We start from the raw sequence: 12400 nt of genomic DNA on the forward strand, positions 1-12400 counted from the left end.
CACATCAAGACTTTATCCACTAATTTTGTTTTATAAGGCAGAGTGCAGCACTATAGTGTAAGTTTTTTGAAGACATTCAGTAACTTCAACTAAAAAGTAGCTAAAATTAAATAAAACAGACTTCTGTTCATCTATGGATGAAACAAATGATCTAATCTGGGTCCTTCTACAGGTTCACTTAGGTCTATACCTGTTGTTAGGTGACTAGTCCTTCAATAAATGTTAGTTGAGAGTAACTAAAACGCAAGAGATGTTTAGTGGGTTTCATTTTACAGTAAAATGTGATAGAACCACCTTAGACACATTAAACACAATGCTTACCCTAATGGAGAATAGTCTTCCTCTGCTGTGGACAAAGATAACTGTGATAGGCAGCGGGTTTTAGCCTCAGACCACTGGCAATAATCGATACTTTTAATCAAACCTACATTAGTTTAAAAAACAATGATTCAAAAGATTTAATCGTTGCAGGCGGTACAGTACACCCAAAGCAGACACATCACTTAATCAACATGGCTCTCCATCACAGATCTAATTGCATCTTACATGCTCAGTCCCCTTCACGCCCCTGCGTCAGTGTGTGGGTGAACCCTACAGCCAACAGGGTTAATCAGAAAATCATTGCCAAGTAACATCCTGGGGGTGGGTGAGCCTACTGCAGACAGGGGAAAAGGTGAGATCACAGGGGAGACAAAGGACACCAAAGCTCATTACCTTCACTCATCCAGAAGTAATCAATAGATTTGACAGAGAAAGAAATTGCCACTTGTTGTCGATATGGCCGAACACAGAGCGAAAAGGACCGTCTGTGTGTATGTGGGCTCGTACTAATGTTTTCAGAGAATATCACGCTTGAGCACAGGCACACGTGTTTATATATAAGTTCATCGAACGGGAGTACAAAAGCTAAAAGGTGAGCAGCAATACTCCATTTGCTATTGTTGACAATTACGTTCGCGTTGCGTAGTAAGATTGGATTCAAGAAACTGGAACAAAGGGGCAAAAACTGACGCACCGATGGGTTTTCAATATTTTTTTTCTTCTGGTTTTGACGATTTTCAGAAGTAATGTAAATATCAAACCAAGATAGTTTGAGCAAATAAAAAAAGCAGTTTTTCAGAAAATTATTTCACTTATTGAGACAAACAAGACATCATGATCTGAAAAACACAGAAAAAATGGCAGCCCGCTGCCATAGAAACACAAAGAACTCGTGCTAAGTAACACCAAACACCAATTTAGTAGAAAAGACACCAGTGAGAGCTGTGAATCGACACCAGTGCTGGCTAAAAAGAACACAAAGGCCTGTCTAATGTTTGCTAAAAAGAACACCCAGATCTTTCCCCACTTTTTGAAATATATTTTGAGGACTAACCAGACAAAATGGAACTTCTTGGCATCATGAGGAAAATAACATCAATTGTGACACAGATGTGTGACAAATGATAGAACCATGAGTTCTGCTTTATAGTAGCTGTTGTAGAGGAGACGCAGTCAGTTGGGTTAAGGAGCTTTTTAATGCAAGACCAGGTTGGTTTGGAATGTAATTTTTTTTTTGCATTTGGTAAATAAGGTAATTTGAGAACTTCATTTTGTATTTACTCAAGTTATTTCTGTCAATTTGTTTGATGTCTTCAATTGTTTATGTTGCAAATTAGCAACAACAAAAAACTCAATAAATCTGTAAGGGGGGCAATTACTTTTCCCTTTTCCACTGCAGAAAAAGTAAAGCTAAATTGTATACATTTCTTTTGTCTGTGTGCATGTGTTTCTCATTCTGCTGTTTCCATTTGTTTCATTGCATGTTTCCATCATGAATATGGGCCTTCTGAAGCTCATGTGCTTTAATACAAAGACACCAACAGAAGAGATGTGTTCAGTATTACCTGCCTGGCCTTGTATTCAAATGCATATCAGTGCCTTGTTCCTTGTGCTGGGCTCCTTAATACATTTCTAATGGAACAAGTTTTATTTGACAAGTGTGGCAGACAACACGCTCCGTACTTTCATTAAAATGACAAGAGAAGCTTTCATTCCTGTCCCTTGCTCTTCAGTCAAGGGTTTCTGATTCTGATCTGTTGCCGTGAAATTTCCCCGCGCGGTGAGCCCATTTTCTTGTTGCTAAGTGCAGACAAAGATGTGGTCCAATTCACTCAAACTTTGCCTTCCTCCATCACACTATCCATTCATCCTACCTTCAGTGCCAATTCAATTAAGACTCAATTACAGACTCCTAAACAAAGCTGCCACCAACGCGCTCGTTTCTCCTTGCTTCATCATACCCTCTGCTTTTCTCTTTCCCACGCATCGATCACTTGGTGTCGAAACTTTTTGTTTTGTACGTCTCTAACTTGCAGACATTCAAGTTGCCATGAATAAAAATCAACATGTCACACACTCTGGGGGAAGATAGCGTTACTTGTTTGCTCCAAGAGCCACATCCAACTGGAAACTGGAAAAGACACACAAACACACACTGCGAACAGTCTAGTGTTTATGCATTCCCAAATGACGGCGACCAATTTAATTTCATGCTCTAAACATCTGCATCCGTGTCAGACAAAGGAGCGAGGCAGAGACCTCATTGATCCGACGGGTCTGGGACCAGCTGCCAACAGGGCATGGCGCTGATGAATATTAATTAGAGGCGTTTTAATATGCATGGCATTTTTCAGAGCTGCCAAGACGTGACAGGGTGGCTCCGGTTTTCAGGTCAGGATGCCACCAAACTCCAGCCAGTCCTGTCTCGACACAGCGCACTAAAAAGTTTGATTTTTGTGTGCGAGGGAGCCGGTGTGACTAAATCTGTGTACTTGGGTTGTGTGTTTGTGCCCATGTGTGTCTCCCGAGATGTAGTCTGATTGAGGATTAGCGAGGGGAGCGTGTGGAGGTGGCATGGCGCTCAGTGAGAAGGCAAGTGAGATGTGGGCAGGAAGAGGTGACAAATTCTAATGTAGCCAAATCTGCCTGAAATCCCCCACGAGGGCCACAGCTCTTTCTGCAACACCTGTCCATACACCCAAGTAGACGTGTCACACAGCAATCCATTATGACACCTCTGCGTTACAGAGGCGCAACAAAAAGAACGGTACACATGGTCAGTGACTTTAAATAAACATGTATGGCAGAAATCCACTCATAAGGAATGTGACATTCGGTCAAAAAAAAAAAAAAAAAGCAACGCCAACACAAGCTAAAACCCACTCCCACACACAGCGACACCCATCGAGACTCCTGCGGTGTCTAACCATGCACTCCCCAGCCCACAGCTAATCAAGTCAGGCAGTGACTTAGTGAAATTGCATTAGCTACACTTTCCTGGGTTTGATGAGAAACAGTCTGATCCTCTGATGAATTTCAGCCCTCCCCAGTTTTAGACGAGGAACGGATGAACTCGTCATTCCTCCTTTAACAGACTTCCACGTCCCCTGAGTCCACAAGCGTGTCTGTGTACATTAAAAAAAGTCTGCAAAAGGGGCGAGATGAGTAAAGCCACAATGCCAGGCAGAGGATAGGTTGTGATCCTCATGCTGCAAGTGCTTTTAATGCAAAATTAGGTGGAAAAAACCTGTCGGCTAAGTATAGAATGTGAGTTCATCTTTGTTAGTACGTCTAGTAAAATCATGCCTTGCAAAGGGAGCTACACTAACTATTTACATATAGTTTTACATCCAAAAACTTCAATACATTTTTGTTTTGATTGGAAAGCAAAGTTAATCTCAGGGTAGAAAAATTGCATGGTTTTCCAATTTTTGCACAAATAATCTAAAAAGTGTCTTTGGTGTAATTCCAGTTTGAAAACTTTATGGGTGTTTATCTACCAGCTTTGTACATCTAGAGACTGAAACCTTCCCCCGTTTGACCTTACATGAAACCTCAAATGCTCAGATTGGATCGAGAGGCTCTGTAACCAAAAATGTTAAGGTCCTGCGACAGATTTAGTTGTATTTATACCTGGACTTTGACTAGGACTGGCCTTACACAACATGATGCAGCCACCGCCGTGGATGAAAAATATATTCAGGATGATGTGCAGTGTAGTATACCTGTGGAAAAACATTGTTTTGCAACACAGTCGTGATGTGACAAAATGCAAAACCGCTCAGGCAGTATGAATAGTTTTTCGCGGCATAATGCATTTTTATTAAACGGCTACAACAGTTTTGAGTATGAAATGTTTTACATGACCTCACTGTAGCCTCAGAAATGTTCAGCAAATACTCCCTCCAGTAGGCATATTCTAATCCCACCAACACTGTTTCACTTTGAACAAGATACAATACATGAAATTATTAATATTTATTCTTCCTGCTGCTGTCATACCAGCACTGACAGATGTGAATTGTTAAAAATCAGAACCCCAGAGATGTGTTGTGTGCAACAGTGACACTTTCAATAATTAATATCACTCAATTTACACCTGAATTTATTTATACTATAACTTATTTATGCATTGTATTCTCAGCTGTGGGGTGGATTTGATCTCGAGGTTGGCGGAGCAAATACCATTCCATCAAATTAATTTTAATAATAGAAAACTCTCATTATGACCCAATCAGACATGGAGAAGGTTTGAGTGGAAGAGGATGCCTGAAATTGACCAGAGATTCATGAATTATTGACACAGGAACCTATCTTATTAATTGAGCAGGTCCCAGTTCTGTGAATAAGCAGCCACCTGAAAGTGAGCATGCACATTTAAATGCAGCTGATTTGTACGAAGAGAATGTGGCCTGAATTGATCACTCCAAAACTCATTTTCATAGCATAAAAGCTAAAGATAAATGAGACTGTTGAGGGTGAAAATTGAATTATCCTAAGAACTGCCTCGTCTTTGCTTCTGCAAACACTAAAATTTGATGAACAAACTATAAAAGTACCAATTCTGCAGAAACCAGCTGATCATGTTACCTTATACATTTGGGTGCTTGTAGAAATAATTGATTTCCACTTTTCTATGTTCAGTTTTTATTTTAAAGAAGTTACAACATTTTTGCAGCAGCAGGGATAAGGTTGATTAGAACAAGGAACAACTTGAATGCAAAAGTCAATTTGGTTTACAGACAGTCGTATCAGGCGCAAAAACACATTCGGTAAGACACAGGTTAACATATGGAATCACACAACAAAGTTCAATGTCACTTGTTGTTCAAGGATCATTAAGAAGAAACAGAGGACATCTATTAATTAAGATCAAGAACTGCAGCAAAAATGAAGAACCATCTACATTCAGGTTGGGTGTTTGAAGACATCGTCTACGTTCTGCAGGGCAGACAAAGGGAAAGAGGGATCAAAAACAATGCTTTGAGTCTTTGAAATGACCCTCACATATGGCTTTAAGATCGTTAAGTGATGCTTTTATGTTTGAAATAAAAACTGTGCAGAGCGGTGAAAGTTATAAATATTTCATCGTAGCCCATGTCTCGAAAGCAACAGCAATTTCTTGAAATTACAGCTTTCAGCAGAGATAATCTTCAACAACAAATAATTGTGGTTCAAAACTTTGAAATTTATGTATGTATTTGTATGTTCTGTTCATTATGTGACTTGTGTGCATCATGGCTGTTTACAGATTTGTTTAAATTAATCCAGGAATAAATATCAGGATGACTCATAGGCAACCTTTGTTAGCAAAAGTTAGTATTAACATTACAGGAAAGACAGAACGGCTAAAATAAAAAGAAAACGAATAAACACATTCTATTAGATGCGTTAAAAGTGGTCACCACATGTCTGAACATAAAAGGGGTAATAAACGTCATGCTTACAGTATATGTGGTGCTTTTATCTAAATTGCTTTTGGCGAGTAAATTTAGTTCCTCCTATGGAGCCCACGATTGCCAACTTGCCATGGAAATCCAGACACGATTCAACACTCTTTTGTTCTTGAAATAACAGTGAAGTAAGCAGAAAGTCAAGGTGTAGGTGAACGCGTTTGAAGATACGGGAGAAACAACCACCCGGAAAACTAAGTGCCATCACATCTTTGATTAGGCCCAGCAGGGAATCAGGCGGCTTCAGTACACTCCTCTACATTACTGGAAGGACCTGTTGCATGCTGGGTAAGCCAGAGGTGTGACTGTGTATTTAACAGCTTGGCTGTTACAGCGTGGATGTCAAAGTCTGCACAGCCCCAAGTTCCAAACGCCCTTATTCCAGCAGTCTTCCCCTCCCTCCATCCATTTTTCATTTGTTCTTCTCCAATCAGCCAGTGTGAGATTAAAAGTAAACACAGGGGTGGCAGGCAAAGCCAGCAATTATGACAGGTCCAATGCTGATTAAAATTAGCCCCAGGCTTTGAAAATAAACCAGGTTTCTTCTTACTGATTAAATGTCTGCACCGAGTAAACTATTATAACCCACTCCTCTTCTCCCCGTGTTGTCCTTTGCATCTCTTTGTCTGTTTTGGATTGAGATTACATTTCCCACTGTGTGTAACTGAACAAATCACAGATTTTGCCCTTGTCAGTGATTTCACCCAAAGGGGGTTTGAAGTGTGGTTAAGTCTGTACTTGTAATGGAGCTCAGATTAATTATTTCTAAAAAGAACAAAAATGATCATATTCATAAGATTTTTTTTTAAATTATTATTGAGATCCAACCCTCCGTTTCAGATTTTGACACATTTGGACTCCCCGCCAACCCCCTCCCCCGAGGACCATAAAACATAAGATAGAAAATGTGACGCATATTCTTCGATAGATGGTTGAAGTTTGTTTGCAACAAAAATTAAGGTAATACCACTTTATCCTATCGACATGTAGCAATGCAAGATTCTCCAGCGAGTCCTGGATGATTTCAACACCATACAAATCTAATCTAAGACGTTTTAATATACTTGATCAGTCAAATAGTCCAAACTTTCTATAATTAGCACACTTCTGCATGTTTTTTAGTTTCTACAAACCCCACAGCGATGAGTTTCTGATTCATCTACTGACATACTCAGATGAAATGAATACTATATTAATTCATGTAATGATTTTGGTATCCGTGTGTGTCCCTACCTCATGCTGTGCCAAACTGGCACTTTTCTACTTTGCTTGTTAGTTAGCTTTCACCATATAAGGAAGCAGATGAATGAACGATTATTTCAGTGTAATTTCAACCAAAGTTGAGACGCGAACTGCAGACACTTCAGCTGAATAAGAAATCTTTGACAAGTCTTCAATACAAAGCTCCACATCTGCTGCTGCTCCATCTGGACAGTCTGCCTATACTTGAGATGAGTGATTGTGTGCGTGTGTGTATGTGTGTGTGCATGGTGCCTCTGACTCTACTAACAAGATCCCTCTCCAGTAGGTGCTGAACTTTAAGTTACCACTACTGGCCCATTTTAAACCTTCATTGGTAATTCTTGCTACTCTGATATTTATCTGCGATTTAGAAAGTTTTTGACCTTATCTAAAGTCAGAACCGTCTGTCGTTACAGTATCAGCTTTGAGATACTTGACCATCAATGGACCAAATGCAAACAACAATCCAGAGTTTTGTATAATTATGAATTACTGAACTATTTCAATATCACAACTATTTCTTGTGTTTAAGCCAAAACATTTCATACTGGTTGTTAACTATTAAGTTATTCAAGATCCCTTTTGTTCAGAATTACAACACTTTACCCATATTTAGGATCTTTTTTTTTTTTTTTTAAGGATAACCATGTGAATGGTGTGAATGTTCAAACATTCCTTAGGATCTTACTCTAGTAGATGTCACAGCTGTTAGACGTAAAGTGAAAGAATCATGACCTAAGACACCTTATGGTTTTGCGTGTCTCAAAAAATATCAATAAAACATTTGCAAAAACTATCAAACAAGAAAAGGGGTGCCACATGGCTCGTCGGGGAGAGGCTGAAGCCCTTGATTCCCAGCCCCAGGCCATTTGCTGCATATCTTCCTCTTCCGTCTCTGTCCTTCTCTTGTTCAGCCTCTGTTGAATAAAGGCCACTAGTGCTATAAAACCTTTAAAAATACGGAAACAAAACTGCTGTAATAGCCATCTTAATGACACTGATACCAATACCAAACCCCTCAGGTTTATGAAGCGGTGGCTTCCAAAGCACAATCCGAAGAACAGATTTAATTTGGAAGATTTTGAGTTGCTGGAAAACAAAACCCCCCCTAATTTTTAGGTTACAGACCAAACAATTCCATCAGTTTAATCAATGCCTCCACTTCTGTAAATATCTGGGGGCTGGTTATTTAAATCTCTAAAATAATTTCCATCCTCTTGCTTTATCTCACTAAAAATACAGCATGTTTGATGAGTTACTCTACAGTCAGAAACCAACACTGTTGTTAAAAGTTAATTTTCCATACTTTTCCCAAGCGCCGCTCGAATTTCAGCAAACAAAACAACTATAATTGAATAACGGAGCCCACAGCACACAATGATTTAACAACGTGTGCGTCTATGTGCACGCATCTCTGATATTGTTTTAAGCATCATCTTATTACATCTATTTACAGCCAAATTGAACATGATGAGCCAGAACAAACAGAATAACTGCTGCTAGATAAGACATGCTGTATTGTGTGTGCGTGTCTTTTTTCGCAACACAAAGATCTGCAGTTACTATTGTGAGTAATGGTGTGCCAGGAAAAAAATATGCACTTTGCATCTTACATATTCACCTAGTTATGCTCCAGTTGAAGTCAGAGAATACAAAACAAAAAGGCACAGAAGACTAAATAGACATGTTTCTTCAGATGTTCTTGTAGCATTTTGACTCATTTCATGCATGCATGTGGAAAAACCTTTGATCAGAAACCCCACGACATCTACTGATGTGATATCGTAATTGCTAATGATCCGCAAGAAATGAATGGTACTTTCAAATGGAAAAAAAAATAAAATCTCATACTGATAATTTGATATGATTCTGCCAAGACAGAAAAAATGATTTCCCTTTTGAGGAGGTCAATTACAACCACAAAAATATGCTTAACTGTTTATTTCTTGCATGTAGTGGTAATGTTTTGAAAAAAAGAGCATAAAACGCCAGTTTTAGTTTAAAATATAAAAGCTTAATAAATTCTGCCTATTAAATCGTTAACGCACAACAATGAATGTTTTCCGCAAGCTTAGGGCGCTAGGATTTAAGTTTCTTGCAAAGGGTAAAGGATTTTAAGAGGATGACACACAACTGTGTGTCTAGATTTTACTTACCACCTACCTGAGGTTAGCAAAATTTCAAACCATATTAAAAATGTATTATAATACATTTTTAAAACGAGGAAAAATGAAAGAGATAGAAAAGTGTTTGTTCCTCCTGGTATCCTACAATAATGTCGTAATCTCATCTTTTCTAAGTCAGCAGTCAAACATCCATCCCTACTTATATTTATTATACACAGCGGAAATTATACAAGAGAAAAAAAATTATGAGAGCCAAGGGGAGCATCAATAGTAGCAAAGCAGACTTCCTTGACGTTCTAGCATCATAATCTTATAATAACCATCGACTTTTCCTGCCGACAATTTTCAATTCTATCTAATGCATTTATGAATATAATGAATTATAATCGCAAGGTCAATGGAAGTCGTGTATCGATCCCCCCAAAAGATGAGGGATCAATGATTATCCTTGAAATCTGCTTAGAAGTATAAAAAAAAGTTACAGGAAAAGACAAAGCTGACAAGACAGCCTATTGAATCCAGAGCAAGAATTAATAAAAGGTAATTGAAGCGCATCCATAAAATAACAGCGTAGTCTATAAAGGTGTCATGTTTGTTCACTTCAGAATGAGTGACACGGGTAGACAACGTAAGGTCTGAGCTCGCATTACTTTCCCCGCCGAGCGATCCCGGCGCCCAGCGGTGTGGCATCACACATCACCTGGAAGAAACATCGTGTCTGGTACGACACCTTCCGAACGCGAACATGCACACTTATGCGAGGCACATGCCATTTTAACATCTGCCGGCCTCACCTGTAATAGCCTGCTCACTATCGCCTCCACCCCTGCATCTCCCACTAGACACTTTTCCATTTGCACCTCTTCTCCCACTGTCCTCAATTGGGCTGTACAAATCAACTTGACAACGAACGCCACTTCTGGTCTCCTTTCTCTTCTCCCCCTCCCCTTCTCCATGTTCAGTGTTCTGTCATGGGGATATGGGGCTATTATACATAAACAAGCAGTCCCTAATACAGGACAGGCTTTTTTTTTTTTTTTCTGCAACTAGACCTACTATTAGGTATTAAAGGATGACTAGAAAGAGAGCTGTTTGTAGCTAGATTGCTTGCTCAGGGAGACCCAGCCAGACTGTTCTCTTTGCCAGACTCGCTGGGAACAAGTCAATTTGAATATCAAAAGGGAAAACAGGGAATGTGTGAAATAGATTTTGGACCAAACTGATTATGAATACGTCTTGCAAGTGAAGAGGCAATGATAGCTGGGAGCATTGGGAATAGGACTTTTGTGCACGCGCTCCCAGGAAAAATTTGTAAGTCCAATATGTGCATGTTTGTTTATGTGCAAACGTGCAATGACAGGCGGACTGCGGGCTGCTATCAAAAGGGAAGGGGTTGTCACTTCAAACGTGCCCTGGGGCAAGGCAATATTGTACAAAACACAATGAAGGTTCAGGACACAAAGAGGAATAAAATATATAAAAAAAGGCAATAAATGCATTACAGGGCACTGTAAGACTGCAGCAGTTATTAGGATATATTCACACTTCACCTCCCAGATGACCGCTGAGGCCTACACACAGCAGAAAGGCAATAAAAAAGGAGAGGCCAAACATCTAAAAGTATGGAGGCAGCAGGGACACGCAGAGGAAGATAGGGGAATGGTAACACGTCTATAGATGGGAAAACGTGTTATTTTCATCATTTATTCATGGAGATTGTGATTGAATCTGGATCTGTACTCTGCAAAGGACACGCATGCACATCCAACACAGTATATACACATTCATTTACACACAGACAGCCATGGGAGCGGGTGTATGCAACGCCAACACACACACACACACACACACACACACACACACACACACACACACACACACACACACACACACACACACACACACACACACACACACGTACATGCATGCAAACTCTCCGCCTTGCAGCTTCAATACATACATTCAGATCACAAATTCCAGATGTGGCCACATATGGAGCTGTAATGAAGTCTTCAGATGAAGCACTGGACTAATTGAAGCATACACAATGAGGAGTGCAATTAAGTCTCCCTGTGTGTTTGCATGTGTATTTGGAGCATGTGAATGAGGGTCTGTGCAGCTTTATGTGTGTGTGTGAAAATGATAGATGGGAGGCCCCTATGACACTCAGGAGAAATGAATTACATACATTACAGATTAATTTCAAAGCCATTAGAGTTTTGAGAATGCAAAAACATAACATGACTATATTAATACAACTGCTTTGTTTCTCAGTTACAGAAACCATGGCAACTTCTGCAAGGGGAAAGGCAATCGTCAGTGAACAATTTTAGCAGCAACGCATCTTTTCTGCGTCATTTTTTGACATCGTGCAGTCATTGAAATTGTTTGACATGCAAAGCAATTTGTTTTTCTATATGAAATAAGATTATCTCAGAAAAAAAACAAGTTAATTGCTTTACTATTGTTGAATATTTCAATAACAATATAGATTACAACGAACCCTCATTTCCCGAGCTGTTTTCTTTCTTTACCTTCGTCTTTGTCGACTTCAGAATGTCACCACTGAAAATATATATATATCCCAGTGTGGCCATCGAAGGCAGTAAAAATCTCTCCTACAGGCAAAACATAATTCGGCATGCACAATTTGTAAGACTGATGCTTGAAATATAATATCCAACTAAATTTTGCCTTCTAGCAGTCTTTTGCAATTGCAGTATAGCAAACTCTTGACATCACGAACCCCTGGTATTGCAAAGAAGATTACAATTTAGTATTATAATCCACACCGAGATAAAGCCATCCATGTATAGAAGTAATTATGTGGTAAAAGGAGATCACGCCTATAGAGAATAGCTACAGGCGTCGTTTACTACTTTAGTATTATAAAGCTGGCCTTTGCAGAGGGTTTCCCACGTAGTTTTGAACCTTTAAGCCTCAACTAAAAAGCTTGACTTTTTTTATTTCAGCTTGAAATTTGGTCTATGGAAATAAGGTCAATTTCAAACCCTTGTCACTACTTTTACAGTCTAGAAACAGCATGACAAGATCTTGTGGCTTTAACAGCTCTCATCAGAAAGTCTGTCTTGTTAAGCTTATGTTTCAGTTGAGCTGAGTTTATATAAACCCTGTATTTGAGCGAGTGCTTTTAACTCACAAATCTGGGTTTGAGCCACACACACACACACACACACACACACACACACACACACACACACACACACACACACACACACACACACACACACACACACA

The 12400-nt window shown here is 39.4% G+C and overlaps 1 protein-coding gene across 2 annotated transcripts in view; it reads right to left on the reverse strand.

Moving 5' to 3' along the window:
* exoc4 (exocyst complex component 4) overlaps nucleotides 1–12400 on the reverse strand; it is a 112908-nt gene that overhangs the window by 72790 nt on the left and 27718 nt on the right. The gene's annotated exons all lie outside the window — the stretch shown is intronic.

The sequence above is a fragment of the Poecilia reticulata genome, linkage group LG23 (assembly GCF_000633615.1).
Source record: "Poecilia reticulata strain Guanapo linkage group LG23, Guppy_female_1.0+MT, whole genome shotgun sequence".
In the NCBI taxonomy this organism is placed as follows: domain Eukaryota; kingdom Metazoa; phylum Chordata; class Actinopteri; order Cyprinodontiformes; family Poeciliidae; genus Poecilia; species Poecilia reticulata.